The 16424-nt window shown below is 50.3% G+C and overlaps 1 protein-coding gene across 10 annotated transcripts in view; it reads left to right on the top strand.

Moving 5' to 3' along the window:
* Positions 1 to 16424, top strand: part of CELF4 (CUGBP Elav-like family member 4) — an 873367-nt gene that overhangs the window by 785008 nt on the left and 71935 nt on the right. The gene's annotated exons all lie outside the window — the stretch shown is intronic.

Here is a 16424-nt window from a genome sequence, read left to right as displayed (position 1 = left end):
ACATCCTGGTTAGCAAGAGGGCAAGCTACTGTTCCCCACCCTGGACTGTGGCTCTGTCAGCCCTAGAAGGACTACTGGTAGTGTGTTTGGACAGTCAGACCTTTAGGTAGGGCTTGTTTTTAGCCTCTGCTGAGATTATCCATAAAGATGTCAGTCTGGGTGTGGAGGGTCTTGTGCTGCAGAAACATAACCATTAGAAGCTGATCTAAGACCCTTAAAGCCACCACTTTCAACCATTGCTAATAGGATGCCAGCTCCATCCATTATTGTTATCTATACAGACTGCACTGAGAGGCCCCTGGCAGGACCAGGAACCCATCTGTACCAACACAGTCTCTCCCTTGTTGGGCTGATAGTCAAAGTTTGGGGGGGGAAATAGAAGCACTGAAGCTGGAAGGGACTTTTCCAGGGTCATGCAGCAAATCTGCAGCCATGCCAGGAGCAAAATCCAGGCTTTCTGAGTCCCACAGTAGTAACCCATCCACTGCCCCTTCCCCCATCCTGTCCCCCCCCAACATCCCCAACAGTGCCAAGGTTGCAAAGCCCCTGAAGCCAAGGCTCCTGTGATGCAGACTCGCTCTGTTCAACCCTCCCAAACCCCCGCAGAGACCCTTCCATTTGCTGTTTTGTTCTGGTTATTCTAAAAACGCAACAGCTGAGCAGCGGTGAGCCCCTGAGACATCATTACGATTGGGAAGTGTTTATTTCACCCATTTGTAACAATCTGCCATATGCCATAAACCACTCACGGCAGGAAAAATAAATAAATGAATGCCCTCATTAAAAAATATAATAACAATTTGCCAACTTCAGATGTAACCTCAACTACTTTAATGATGCCATGTTCTTCCAACATTCACACTTCAGCTGTAATGAATGGGGGCTGTTTAAGTCAGTTTTCCAAAGCCTTTCTGCAGCGAAAACATTTTCTTCCTCTGAACTGGGAGAAGGCATTCATATACAATAGGTGCCAGCTGCATATTCAAAGGCATCAAGAAATGTAGGAGCCTAAATCTCATTTTCCATAGCACCTAAAAACTAGATCCACAAAGATGTGTAGGGTATTTAACTCCTGCAGGCTGGTAGGTATTGAACTCAGTAGGAGGTAGGTACCTATAAATGCCTATGGGGAACTGGGTCTTAGGTACATAGGATGCATTGACTTTCAATGAGACAGACTTCTCAAGGGTGGGCCATGGGAACTAGATGTGTACATAGATTTAAAGATCTGGACTTCAGTCACATTTGAAGTCTACCACAGGCTCCAAAGTCACGCAAGCTGTTTGCAAATTTTAACCTGGGCTTTTGCTTGTTTTTTCTCCTTCCAATGCCTCAGCCAAACTTTTTTCCTCCATCTTCCACCCAGGAAAAGGCAACCTGTTAATGGACGGGTAACTGGTGAGCTGGGATCACTGCTCTGCATTGGCAAAGACTTATGCATATCACTGTGGTTCCTGAGCTGCTAATAGTTTCATAGTTTCTAGGGTCGGAAGGGACCTGAGCAGATCATCTAGTCCAACCCCCTGCCATGGCAGGAAAGAGTACTGGGGTCAAATGACCCCAGCAAGGTGTTCATCCAACCTCCTCTTAAACACCCCCAGGGTAGGGGCCAGCACCACTTCTCTTGGAAGCTGGTTCCAGACCCTAGCCGCCTGACCGTGAAGTCGCCTCCTGATATCCAACCTAAACCTGCCCTCTGCCAGCTTGTGACCGTTATTCCTGGTCACTCCTGGTGGTGCTCGGGGGAACAGGGACTCCCCCGGTGCCTGCTGGTCCCTTCTGACTAGTTTGTAACAGGCCACCAGATCCCCCCTCGGCCTTCTCTTGTGGAGGCTGAACAGGTTCAGGTTTCATAGATTTCATAGACATTAGGGCTGGAAGGGACCTCAGGAGACCATCGAGTCCAGCCCCCTGGCCAAAGGGCAGGAAGTCAGCTGGGGTCATAGGATCCCAGCAAGATAAGCATCCAATTTACTCTTGAAGGTGTTCAGTGTAGGTGCTTGAACCACCTCCGCTGGCAGACTGTTCCAGACCTTGGGGGCTCGGACAGTAAAGAAATTCTTCCTTACGTCCAGCCTGAAACGGTCTTGCAGGAGTTTGTGACCGTTCGACCTTGTCATCCCTTGGGGCGCTCTGGTGAACAAATGTTCCCCCAGATCCTGGTGGTCACCCCTGATAAACTTATAGGTGGCCATCAGATCACCCCTGAGCCTGTGCTTTTCCAGGCTAAAGAGTCCCATGGCTCTCAGCCTGTCACCGTAAGATCTGCTTTCCTGACCTCTGATCACGCGCGTGGCTCTCCTCTGGACTCTCGCAAGCTTCTCCACATCCTTTTTGAATTGTGGAGCCCAAAACTGGACACAGTACTCCAGCTGCGGCCTCACCAAGGCCGAGTACAAGGGGAGAATGACGTCCCGGGATTTCCTCGAGAAGCATCTATGGATGCAAGCCAGCGTTTTGGTCGCTTTACTAGCCGCAGCATCCCGTAGCCTCTCCTCATAGGGCCTGCCCTGCTGTCCCCCGACCATGCGAGTGGCCTCCTCTGGACCCTCCCCATGCTGTCCACATCCCTCCTGAAGTGCGGCGCCCAGAATTGGACTTAGTACTCCAGCTGCGGCCTGACCAGTGCTGCATAGAGGGGGAGGATCACCTCCCTGGACCTGCTCGAGATGCATCTGTGGATGCACGACAAGGTGCGGTCGGCCTTCCTGACCGCGTCCCCACACTGCCGGCCCCTGTTCATCTTGGAGTCAATGAAGACCCCCAGATCCCTTTCCGCCTCCGTGCTGACAAGAGGGGAGTTCCCCAACCTGTAGGTGTGGTGCCGGTTGTTCCTCCCGAGGTGCATCACCTTGCACTTGCCTGTGTTGAAACCCATCCTATTCTCGTCCGCCCACCCCTGTAACCTGTCTAGGTCTGATTGTAGCCTGTTGCATCCTTCCAGTGTGCCCACGTCCCCCTACACCTTAGTGTCATCAGCAAATTTGAACAGGTGCTTTTTACCCCCTCATCCAAGTCGCTGATGAAGATGTTGAACAGTGCGGGCCCAAGGACCGAGCCCTGGGGGACACCACTGCCCACGTCCTTCCAGGTTGAGAAGGACCCATCCGCCACCACCCTCCTAGGTGCGGCCCTCCAGCCAGTTGGTGACCCATTTGACTGTGTGGGTGTCTACACCACAGCCCCCAGTTTCTTAATGAGAACAGGGTGAGAGACAGTGTCAAAAGCCTTCCAGAAGTCCAGGAAGATTATATCCACTGCTACCCCTGCGTCTAATGATCTGGTGATCTGATCGTAAAAGGCCACCAGGTTGGTCTGACAGGACCTGCCACTGATGAACCCGTGCTGGTTGCCCCTAAGCATGCAGTCCCCTGCCGGCCCCTCCTGGATGTGCGCCAGCATAATTTTCTCGAACAGCTTGCCTAGGATTGAGGTGAGACTAACCAGCCTATAGTTTCCCGGGTCCTCCTTCCTGCCTTTTTTGAAGATGGGGACCACGTTGGCCCTCTTCCAGTCCTCCGGTACCTCTCCAGACTACCACGAGTGCTCGTAAAGCTGTGCCAGGGGACTTGCAATGACCTCGGCCAGTTCCTTTAGAACTCTAGGGTGGAGATCGTCCGGGCCGGCTGACTTGAATAGGTCCAACCCCTCCAGAAGCTCCCTAACTAAATCCTCGCTACCCCGTGGCCCAGGTGTGCCTCCCCCGGGGCCCGAGGGGGGCCCAGCAGGGAGGTGGCTGTTCTGGTCCTTACTTAGGAAGATGGAGGCAAAGAAATTGTTGAACATGTTAGCTTTGCAGTCTGGTGTGATGACCAAGTTTCCCATCGCGTCCTGCAAGGGCCCCACATTACCCGGGACCTTCTTTTTACCCCCTATGTATTTACCCCCTTATTGTCCTTGATCTGGGAAGCCAGTCCCAGTCCCATCTCTGCCTTGGCCTTCCTAACTGCCCCCCTACATCCCCGAGCGACTGCAGAATAGTCCTCCCTGGAGATGACCCCTTCTTTCCATTGGGTGTAAGCCTCCTTCTTAGCAAGGAGACATCCCCGGATGCTTTTGGTGAGCCACGGAGGCTTGCGTGCTCTCCTGCTCCCTTTGATCCTCATTGGGATTACCTTCCTTTGGCTTGGAGGATCATCTCCTTAAGGAGCGACCACTCTCCTTGGACACCTGACTCCCCTCCCCTCCGGGACCTCAGTGCTTCTCCAACTATCCTCTTTAGCTCATTGAAGTCTACCCTCCTAAAATCTAGGGCTGCTGCCTTGCTGCTGGCCTTTGCCACCTTGCGCTGGATGGTGAATCCCAGCAGGCGATGATCGCTGTCGCCCAGGTGGTCGAGCACCCGCAGCCCCCGCACCAGGTCAGCACCCGTGGCCAGCACTAGGTCCAACAAGGCGTCCCCGCCCGGTGGGGCTGTGCACCCCCTGGGTTAGATGGAGGTCCTGCACTCTGGCCAAGAACCGACGTGAGCGGTCAGACCTGGCTGACTGCCCTTCCCAGCAGATGTCCGGGAAGTTCAGGTCCCCCATGACTACCACGTCCTTAGCCTTCACTACCTCCGTGAGCTGACCCAAGAATTCCTGGTCAAGCTCCTCCCCCTGGTTGGGAGGTCTGTAGTAGACTCCCACCGTTAAGTCCCTTTCCCCTCGACTGCCTTGTACTCTAACCCAAAGCACCTCAGAGTGCCCCTCCCCTGACTCCTTGCTAATTGACGAGGATGTGTATTCCTCCTTAATATAGAGCACCACACCCCCACCTCTCTTTCCTATCCTGTCCCTCCTGTACAGCCCATAGCCCTTGACATTCACTGCCCAGTCATGCGTTGCGTCCCACCACATTGCCGTAATCCCCACTATGTCCGGGCTGGTGTCAGCCAGCAGGAGGGTGAGTTCCTCCTGCTTGTTGCCCATACTATGAGCGTTTGTGTAGAGGCATTTGAGGCCTCCTGTGGGTGTGTGTACTGACGCCCTAGTCCCAGCGTTACCCTGGCCCCCATCTCTTACCTGTTTATTCGCTTCGCTCGTTGGGCTGGGCTGGGCTGTAGTTGTGGGTGCTGTTTGGTCTGGCGGTCTGATGTTTCCTCCGCCCTCATCTTCCCCTTTCCCCAACGAGCCTAGTTTAAAGCCCACCGGAGGAGGTCTGCCAACCTAGACAAGAACACGCTTACCTTTAGGGGAAAGGTGGAGCCCATCCCAACCCAGCATGTCTCTCGTCGTGATGTGCCTGTCGTGGCTGAGGAAGCCAAAGCCTTCCTCGAAGCACCATTCCTGTAGCCACCAGTTGGTCTCCGCGATGCACGTTTCATGCCGTCTGCCTCGTCCACTCACTGGCAGGATAGAAGAGAAAACCACCTGTGTGCCCATCTCCTTCAGCACGCACCCCAGAGCGTGGTAGTCCTCCATCAGGCAATCAGGGGTGCTCCTGGCCGCTTCGTTAGTGCCCACATGGACTAGGACCATGGGGTAATAATCGGTGGGCTGGATTACAGTCTGGAGCATCCCTTTCATGTCCTGAATCCTCGCTCCAGGTAGGCAGTATACCTCACGTGCCAAGGGGTCCCGGCAACAGATGGGGCCCTCCGTACCTCTCAGGATGGAGTCACCAATGACAATCAAGCGACGCTTCTTCCTCCTGGCCTTCTTGCCTCCTTCAGCTTGCATGGGACGCGGTGAGCGTGGAGTTGCCTCCTCCCCAGTTTCATCCTCTCCTTCCTCCTCTTCCTGGGCTGCCAGAGCTTCGTACCTGTTCTCCAGCCGGACTGGAGGAACTGGTGCTGCCGTGTCTCGAGCAGCCCTGGCACGGGAGGTGACCGTCTGCCACTTAGCAGTGGAGGGCTCATCTTGAGGTGCATCCTCCTTGGTCGTACAACCCTGCAGGGAAAGAAAATAATGACTCCCACTGTCATGCCATGGCATGGCTTTTGAGACTGTCACCTCTTTGCAGCAACGGCTGCCATTTCTTGTTTGCACAATGCCTGGAGCAGTGCAGCCCTGACGAGTCTGTCTGCACCACAGTGGAAGCAGGTCCTATCCAATGCACCCATTTCTACATATGGTAGTGAGCCTGCTTGAGGGTTTCTCTGTGGGTGCTCTGGAACCTCAGCCTCCAACAAGGTTGCGAGCGACCTCACTAGCCTCACTAGCATCCTTCTGGATTTGAAGTGTGGAGTGGGTTTGGGGGCGAGGGGGGCACAACTGTCTAGGGAGCATCCCAGCCACCACACTGTAGACAGGCCCAAGCTGATTCACCTGTCAGAGTCATGTCAGTGTAAATATTAAATTAACAATAATAATAAATCCAGAGACTGGGTCGGTCTTCTCCAGGCTGTGCCAATGACCCGTGATGCAACCTCCGTTAAGTCACATTGCTGCTTCTGTTTCCCGTGTCGGTCTCGGCTTTTCAGACTGGGAGCTCCTTGGGGCAGAGACCACCTCTCCCTATGTCTTTGACTAGTGTCCAACACAATGGGGGCCCAGAGGAATGGCTGTAACACAACCAGTAACTACTGATCGATCTAGAGGTGAATTATATTGATTTATAGAAGGCGGTAGCTGCTAGGCCTCTTAGTTATTCAAATTGGACCATATATGCGAACCCTATTACTCCTGCCATTGAATGTGAACAGAGGTGCGGATTTGCAGACCTGCAGGAGAGAGGCGAAAAGGATGGGTCCCGTGGACAGCGTGACTTCACCAGCATGGAGGGCAAATAAACAGTGGGACAACATGCCTTTGGCAATGTGATGTCTGGCCCCTGGGAGACAAAATGGGGACATAAAACACAGGATCAGTGGTTGTTTTCTGCCGGATCAGCACATTCTTTCTGTTATTGCAGTTATTGTTGTGTCTGAATACCTAATTAATTACAACAGTAAACGCCGGCTTCTTTAATCACAGCATCAGCTGTCCTAATCAATCTTAATAATATGGAATCCGTACTATGGCACCCATGAATTTTAATCTACATAAATTTCTTAAGACCTCTCGCAAGCTTGTTGTATGAAATGATATAATTATGGATATAGATTAGGGCTGTAGAGAGTGATTTAAATTGGATTTAAGGAGAAGGTGAATAGCATCCTCCCACTCATTTATTTATTTATTTATTTTAATCTTGACCTTGCAGAGCGGCTTTTTATATTGTTAGTATTAATACGAGGATTGTTGTCATTGTTGTTGCTGTTATATTCCTCCCGTAGACTGAAGAGCGCGCCCAGCTTTTCTGATCTCCCCCCACCCTGCGATGCCCCCATCAGAAGCCACTTTAGCATAACCTTTCCGGTTGATTTATTTGTAAAATTCCCAAAAGAGGACAGGCAAAGCCATGCAAAGGCTCTGAAAATGCAAGCAACACCTCCTTGTCATATATTTAGGGGATGAAGCAGAAAAGCCTGAGAAAACTTGAAGGAGTGCATGGGGACATGACTGGAGGGGTGGAGAGATGAAGCTGGAAGCCTTCCTTGGAGAGGGGTCTCTGTGACTGCCCCATGTCCTGCTCTTGCAATCTGGGGGCAGAGGTCACGGTAGGGTCTGAGGAATGGGTTGCACACAGATCAAGCTTTACGTTGGCATTATGCTTTGCAGCTGGGGCTCACACCTGAGAGAACAATCCAAATCCCACTGGCTTCATTGGGAACATGATAGGGCCCCAGCCTCAGTCCTTTAATCTACACCAGTGTCACCCCATTGCCGTTCCTCCTATTTTCCCCGATATAAGTAGAAGCAAAACCCAGGCCTTTTTTTGTGTAGCCTGTTCTCTCTCGTGGACCCCGGCTGCTGACTCACTCATAGATGTTATTCTGGGGTCACCAATAATGCAAGTTCATTTAAAAAAAATATTGCACTGATTTTCATGTATACTCCAAGTGATGAAAATGTATTGCATTCTGCTCTGTTTCCCACTTCTTTTTCTCCTACAAAGCTAGATGTTGGGTCTAAAAATTAGATGTGTCCCTTTAAAAAGTGGACCTTCTGTGGGTAAATGTGTTGGTGGTGAGAAAGCTTTCTGGTGTTCATTTTAAAGCACCAATGTTTCGTTCTGACTTTGGGAAATCATCCTCGGGGGGCTTTTTTTTTTTTTTGGCATCTGGCAAAGGAGTCAGGAAATGACAGTAACAGATCTACTTTCTTTGAAGGACTTGGGAGTCGTTTCTTGACTTCTGCCTAATGAATAAGTGCTGCCTTCGTTAAATTTATGTTTATGGTCGTATAGTAGGTCATTGGCTTGTTTTATGTCTCCAGGTTTATGGCAGGTTATCTGCCATGGTCACCTTGTGTCATCTTGGCCAATTGTATCTAAGCAGGATTTTTTTTTTCCCCATCGAGATATTGAAATGATCAAATTAATATAGAAGCAATCTCCTTCCCTCTGTCTAGCATCCTGGGGTAAGGGTCTTGCCCTGAGCTGACAGCTGAAGATGCTGTTAGCATCTGTTTCCACAATATCGTTCGCTTTGGGGGGCAGACTGAGTTGCTGCATACTGGCCTAGCAACATTGACTGCAGCAGCCCCACTCAGGCTGTCAGGACTCAGCTGCAAACAAGTCTCCTCCACCCTGCTCCAGCTCCTCAGTCGCTGTGTCTATTCAAGATGCTTTACTGCGCAGTAATCTACTGCACAGTAAAGTGTCACTGTCTAGACATGCAAGTGCTTACTGAGCAGTAAATGATTTACTACCTGCCTACACATATGCAGGTAGTAAATTTAATGTGCAGGAAAGCCAAATAGCCTTAATTGCACATCTATTCTGGTATCTATGTAATTCTTAAATGCACATGTAGACGCGCCCAGCACCTGTGTAAGCCAGCTCAGACTTTCCAGCACGTCGGCAGAGTCGATGTAAAATCTAGGGCAGCCGACTATGAGGGATTCTTACTGTGGGGTTTCTAACTTACATCTCACCTTTGAATCCTACCTGTCATTTTTTGGGACTGTCAGTCCATCATCTTTCACCAGGCCCCCTTCAGCTGGAGCTTTGCGTGACAGGTGAAGGCACAAGGGGAAGAGCGTAACAGCACAGAAAGGGAACGAGCACAGGCGTGAATGAGCAGAGCTCCCTCAGCCGAGCCCCGGTAATGCTAGAGATTGCAGTGTTCAAGGACTCTGTCCCACTGAAACGTAGACCCTGTGTTAATTGGGCGCATGCACTGCAGTGAGTAATATATAAAACAAAGCCCCGCACACTCTTCTCTGGGAGGACAAAGAAATCATTCAGATCCCCCCTGTTCATTCTGAGTTTTAACAAGAGATGAAGCTCCCCTCTGCCAACAGACAAATATGAGCGAGCCTTGGGGAGGGTTGGAACTGGATAGGGACGCTTTATCTCAGTCCTATCTTCACTTTTATTTCACTTCATATCTAGGTATATTGAGATGTAAGCTGGCTGTGATGCTTATCCATATGGCATGGCTCTAAGGAAGTGTGTGTTTTGAGCACTGAAGATCTCAAAAGCTGATGGCCCCATCTGTACAGCAAACAGGGCATGGATAAGTGCACCTCAGCTAGCTTTAATTTAGATAGGACGGGCAAGAATGGCAGTGACACCCTTGGTGGGATGGACTTCAGCACAGGTTGTACAAGCCTGCTGGAGACCCTGTATATGGCCTCCAGTTGACAGTCCAGGCGAAGAGTTGCCGTATCACCTCTGCTTCCTCTCCTAACTAAATTAAAGCTTGCAAGCTAGCATTGGGCATGCCTATCTATGCTATGCTCATCCCTTCTTTTGCTGTGTTGATGCATCCTTTGAGCTAAAGGACCCGGGTTTCAGAAATCCTGGGTTCAGTTGGGGCACTCATTCCTAGACATGTCTTCCTGACCGCTGGTCAGCCTTCTAGTCATTTTCTAAGGGGTCCTTTCAGGGAAAGAAACAGTGAATTAAGTTGTTTTTATAGTTCAGAGAGCCCCAAGCTGCTGAAGTGTTGCCTCGCTGCAGGTTTCATTGCTGGGGGGGGGGAGATGGGTTCAGTTGGGTTGGCCTCATGCTGACCATGCTTGCTTTGTAAGTCTGTGCAGAGTGGCTTGGGTTGAGATTGCATCTAGGCCCCAGCAAAGAGGAGAAAGTACTAAAACCCTGTGCCTTCCTCTCCTCTGAGGTCAAGGGCCCCAATGGGGGACCTTTCTATTGCCTGCAGTGGGCTTCAAGCCAGGTCAAATTTGACACAGGACCTAAGCCGAGACCAGGAGCAGGAGAAGCCCCCGACTTTACAGTCAGACAGTGCCCGGGCTGACAAGGCTCCTAATGGCCTGGGAAAATAACAAGCACTAAAAGCTTTGCGTGGGAGAGACAAGAGCTGCATTTAGCGCCCTGTTGTGCCAAGCCCTTTAAATAAAACATTTTGCTGCTTTTAATATTTAATCCTAAAAGGTAAAGAGTGGTTTCAAATTAAGGTCCCTAAGCTGATTACCTTGGCGCTGATGAGGAAAGCGTGTCTCTCAGGCCACGTGGACTTGAACTAGCGGCATGGACTTCCGTGTCCGGAGGCCTCGTTCTCTTCTTCCGAGATAGGGACAGAGTCTGGTTGTCCAAAGTCCTCCGCGGGTGCGTCGGGTGTTGGCTGCATCCAAGGCTGAGATTTTGACTGTGCTGTGCCAACACTTCTGCTGGGACTTCGACCTAGAGGTTCCTGACTAGAGGGTCTTGCTTGGGGTTAGACCCATCACCCTATTGTGGTCAATAGGGAACTTTACCCCCGGTCAGATTGGTACAGACATCTGGGAGGGTTTCCTTCTTCTATAGCAGGGGGCATGGGCTCTACCAAAAATCTTTTGAGTGTATAGGACCGATCTTTTACAGAAGTAGGACATTAGTTGCTGTGATCCCTTTACTTTACCTGGGGCAGGTTAGCGGGGTTATGTCTTGTCACCACACGGTTGACGATACTTTTATGAAGGGGTTAGATTATGGATTAGATTATGGGTTAGATTATGGATTTGGATAAAAATGGTTTGGATAGGCACAGTCCCACTTTAGGCAGGGGGTTGGCCTAGATGACCACCGGAGCTCCCTTCCAGCCCTGATTCTCTGTGATTTTTATGAGTTTCCAGGGATATCCTGGCCCTTGTCCCCTCTGAAGCCTTGGCTACCATGAACCTCTCCATACCTTAGCCCCTTTATAAAAGGTAAGAACCAAGCAGAGAAAAGTCGTTCAGTTCCACAAAGGATTTCAATCTGCCCCAAATTTGGGTGCATTCTGATTGGGAACAAAAACCTATTTGCAATTCTCTGCCAAAGGTGATGGGATGAAGCCCCAGATGCTGGAAGCATGAGCATCTCCAGCCCCAGGGACTGTGAAAGGATGCTGAGATGCCCAAGGTCCCCATCTTGAGACAGCCTGTTTGAGTTTGACATTTATGGAAAGCCCTGGGTCCCTGAGCCTTGCAGACTGCCTGAATACTTCAGACCTGGGAGAGGAACTGCTGTGGCAGGAAAGGGGGCACATTTCTGGAAGAAACCCTGATCTGGCAGCTTGGGTCCCCTCCCCTTTTCAGGGGGATCTTGCTGCAAATCCAACTGCCTCTAGGGCACTCTTCAGTTCGGGCCAACCAACAACTTCTGCTCCACTCCCCTCCCTGAAAAAAAACCCAATTCATTAGGAAGTTTGCTATAATTAAACTTTGGTCAGACTTTTTTTCTATCCAAATAATGACCCAATAGCTGTTAGTGGGTGGGGTTTTTTTTTTAATTCTGCTCCCATTTACCCCTCACCTTGATGGAGCGCATGGTCACAAGGGCATGGGAGGTTGCATGATTGCAAGGATATGATTGTTGGGGTGGGGGGTTAAGTTTAAGGCACTCACGGCATGGACTCCATCACATTGCCAGGGTATTCCTGCGCCTTTGTGGGCAGGCAAAGGAAGGGACCAGAAACAGATGGAAATCACATTTAGTGAAGACGCCCAAATCTGCCCAAGTGAGGGAAAGGGCTGGGATGTCTAATTGTGAGGAGGGGGGAGTGGCAGCTGGGATTGCTGGGTCCCACCCTGGAATCTGGCTTTGTCTTGCTGCTAATTAATACGTGTCAGTCGCAGATAGAAAGAGAGGTTTGTTCTACAGCACTGACGAGTATTAGAGGTACAATCGTACGATACCTCGCTGGGGTGCTCGGCTCTCTGCATGCGCTCCCCATTGAATACTGAGCCTAGGTCAGAGCCTCTCTTCTGATACTGCGAGCCCTCCCTGGGACGGACCCCTGCCACACAAACACTCCCCGCTCCCTCTGTGACTCCCGTCACAGCCGTGTCCTGATGGGGCAATGGAAATGTCGAGCGGCCAGAGAGGCCGATGAGTTCAGGAGACAGACCTTCGCCCAGTGGCAGGAACTCACTCTTGTAAGCAGTAAGGAAAACCACAGTCTTCATCCTATTCAAAACCGAAGGCATCTCTTTCCTTAGTAATTTTGCCACCCACATGCATACATATGGGCACGTACACAAATGAACAGCCTATTAATTAGGCAAACTTCTTCTCCTATTCTGTGGGAAGGAAAGGAGAAAAATAGCTCTTGTCAAGTCAGTGTTTAAATAATTAGGAGGTGTCCTGGTACCGCAGCAGTGGAAGGTCATTGGGTATTGGGACAGATGATGATTATGCCTCTGTCACCGATGTAAAAAAGAAAAGAAGTAGGGGACAGATGACACAAACCTTTAAACTTGGGAAAAGTCTCCCCATCTAGTGACTAACACATGAATCAGTGGTAAAACTCTACCCTTGCAAGTCTGCCCCTGTTTATTGTGGGGTCACCGTGTGCTAATAAAGACAAAGAGAAGTCTACTAGTGACACTGAGTAGCAGCCACCTCCTGCACGCAGCTCCTCTGAGACTGCTGCATGTCTGTCCACTCCTGATCCCAGTGCAATTTGCTTCCACATACAAATAAGCATCGCGCGGGGTGTGCGTTTATCTGCCCGTGCTCTTAGATGCGTGCATGTCCTGCCAAACATTGTAAGCTGTTTCCCTCTGTTCCAGACTGCGAGGTTTTGTTGCAGAAATTCCCACCATTGCTCAGCCACATGAGTACCTCCTTTCTCATTAAGACTGCTCAGTCAAGCACCAGGTCCTGAGTTTGTGGGGTTCATTCTGTGCTGCTGGTGTCTTTCTCCAGCCATCCCACGTGGGCCAGTCTGCCTCATGCTTGGGTCCTTCCTAACATCTTTTTGACATCGTGGGAGCCTTTCCTTCCACCTCCTCCCCTCGCTCAGACGTTTATGGCTGGAAGGGACCTCATGTGATCATCCCTTCCAGTCTGTATCTTAAGATCTGCAAAAAAAATGGTTTGTGCAGTAAAAAAAAAAGTTTTAGTTGAATGTTTCCCTTCTAGGGTTGAAAATGGGGTGGGGGGGTAAAGTTATGGGAGGAGTATGTTTTCTAGTGTATTTTAATTAATCTAGTTCAACCTCCTGCTCAAGGCAGGATCACCCCTGTTTGTACCATCTAAACCTTTTCCTAAAACGAATGGAGATGCTACAGCTTTCTTCCAGTGCTTCACCGTCCTTGTAGTTCAAAACTTTTCCTAATATCCAACCTAAATGTCCCTAGTTGCCATTTAAAACCATCCCTTTTTGTTCAGTCCCATTGGCCATGGGCAGTGGTCTATCCTCTGTTTATAACACCCCTTCAGGTGTATTTGCCAGGGCTTGCCACTCCTTATCAGACTTTCCCTGTCTCTTCCTGGGCTCACCAAGGGCAAACAGACTTTCTTTCTAGACCTTTGCGTTGACCATCTGAGCCCTTGCCTCAAGTCACACCGCCTTTCGGGGAGAGAGAAGGGAGGTGAAGAGGAGGGGGAGCAAGTGGCAGCTCCCTAAGGGATCCTCTTAAAAGTACAAAGCCTGGGGGACTACATAAATGTAGAACAGTGCAGTACTAATAAATACAAATTAAACTCATAACAAGAAGTGAAATATTAGGGCCAAGGTGACACTTGGACTGAAGGTGCAGCCAAGCTTTGCTTTAAATATTTTATTGCTGCAGATAAAGAAAGAGCTTATTCAATCCTTTTTTTGTGTGTGTGTGTGTACCAACCAGAGGGGAAGGGGCCGGGAGGGGAACGTCTTCACCAGCTTTAGCTGTGCTGGCACAAGACTTCAAAGTTTCACAAAAATAAACAGTTTTAGGAAGTTTGTATAGCGAGAAGACAAAGTTCTTTGGGTAAATCTGATATCTTTTATTAGACCAACTCAAATAGCTGCGGAAAAAATCTTTGCAAGCTTTCAGGCACAAATGCCCTTCGTCAGGCTGAGGAAGCGTCTGCAGTTGGTGTGCACTCGTCCTGGATGGAGTGAATAGTAAAGGAGCCAAAGGCTGGGCTGCGTGCAAGAAAACTAATCAGTGACACTTTATAGCCACTATTCAAATATTTTTTATATTTTATTTTTTAAACATGTTTATGGCGAGAAGATGCACTTTCAAAGCAAGGGAGGGCTTGGGTGCCTCAGACACCGATTCACTGCTTCTTCTCCGAAAGCTGTGGAGCGGCGCCGTTAGAGCAGCTGCTGTATGCAGCCGAGGGGGTGGCTGCGTTTGAGCAGAGAGCAAAGCAATGCTTTTAAAACGGTGTTGAGGGGAAACGAGCAATAGTTTCCTTCTGCTCCGCCGTCTGTCTGTCTTCAATTGTTGTCTCTCACAGCACTGTAGAAAATTTAGGGTGAGAGGGGACCTCAGGAGAACGCATCCAGTCCTGCCCCCTGCTCCAAGCAGGACCAGCCCCAACTACATCATCCCAGCCCGGGCTTTGACTACCCGGGGCTTCAAAACCTCCAAGGATGGAGAGGTTTAGACTTAGACTTAGGTTGCAAGCATCTTAGCACCAGGTCAGTCCTTCTCTTCAAGGATTGTCCAGCACCTACTGCCGTATGGAGGTGTTGGTCCAGAGCTGGAGCTCCTAAGGGCTCCCATGACACAAACTATTCAGAATAAAAACCACCCTGGCACTAGCTCTGAAGCTGGGTTCCAGATCGAAATTGCCTCCAATTTGTGGGCGAGTTTAGGCCCAAGCCATCTAGACTTGGGTCAATCGCTACTACCTACCTTTCTAAGGAAAAACAAAACCTGCTTCTGCCCCATGTCTGGGCAATTTCTATCATTTTGCACCTGCATTTTCCTCTCCCTGGTGTGTTCGTTGTATGGAAGAAAAAATAAAGAGGATCATCACCTTGAGTCACATCCCAGTTATTCCACTCGCAATGTCTGTATTGCAAAACCAGTGCTGAATGAGTGCGACCACATCCACGGCCGTTGGCAATGATAATCAGCAGCACTCAGGGCAGGGGCAGGGTTGTGGTCCAGGTGAAGCAGGGCAAGAGTTGCTTGCAACTAGTAGGGCAGCTGGGAGCTCATGAGGGTCGCGTCCCAGTAGTCCCACTCCCCTCTTCAGCCTTATGCCCTCCCCCCGCTCATGGGATATGCCGATGCTGTGGGGAAAAGTGTCAGCACAGCCAGCGGCCAGGGACCTAATGCAGCCACTGGCTAGCAGGGGGAACAGGAGGGTCACTACTCCCAGAGCCCGCTACGTGAACCCTTTGGCTGCTGCCACCTCTCCCATAGACGCAGCATCACCCATGGGTGGGGGGGCATGGCATGAAGCTGGTGAGGGGCCCAGGACTCCTGGGACATACCCCTCACATCACTCCAGGTGCAGTTCACCTGTTCCTCCTCTGCTTCTTACCTTGAGGGTGCATTGCAGTAGCAGGATAGGCTTGTGTCTCCTGAACAACCAACTTGCTTTATTTTCTCTTTCTTTTGCTCATTTGTGCATTCAGTTGGGGGTTTTTTCATCCTCTCCTCCTCTCTCGCTGTCTTTCTTTCTGTGTTTGCATACCTCTCCCCTTCCAGAGGTAGGGGTTTCCGAGAAGAGTGCCGAAGGGTTTGTCCTAGGCATCCTTCTCAACCTGGCTCCAGTTGGGAGTGGAGCTTTGCATTAGAGCAACCATGCACAACCCCGCCTCTATCCAGATAAAAGCCCTGGGCATCTGTACGCATACATTTATCTGCTCCAATGCATGGGGTGATTAATCGAGTCTGCTCTGCACGCGAGCTGAGGTGCCTGGCGCTGCCACGCATACATCACTATAAATGACAAAATGCACGGCAGTGCTGAGAAAATGGCAGCGATACACTTTTGCACTAAAACACCTTCAGTGCGTTTTAGTTCAAAAGCGTGCCGCTGCCATTTTCTCAGTGCTGACATGCATTTTGCCATTTATACAAATGCAGGCAATGCAGCCCCGGGCGCTTTTAAAAGGCTTGGATAGAGCTGAGCAAACCCACCCTGGGTAAGTGAAGTGAGTCGGTTTGCCGTGAGAGGTGCACGAGCTGCACCTGTTCTGTGAACTTCAGTCTCCACGTTCATCCGCTCCTCACCCGGCCCGCCCCAGGGAAGAGTGGGAATGTGCTATTTCAATGCCTTTATTTCCTTTCTCTCTTGTGTCT

Source organism: Crocodylus siamensis, chromosome 3, assembly GCF_052110815.1.
Source record: "Crocodylus siamensis isolate JL-2025a chromosome 3, ASM5211081v1, whole genome shotgun sequence".
Lineage (NCBI taxonomy): Eukaryota > Metazoa > Chordata > Crocodylia > Crocodylidae > Crocodylus > Crocodylus siamensis.
The sequence above is the reverse complement of the archived record's forward strand: the minus strand, read 5'-3'. Positions and strand labels throughout refer to the sequence as shown.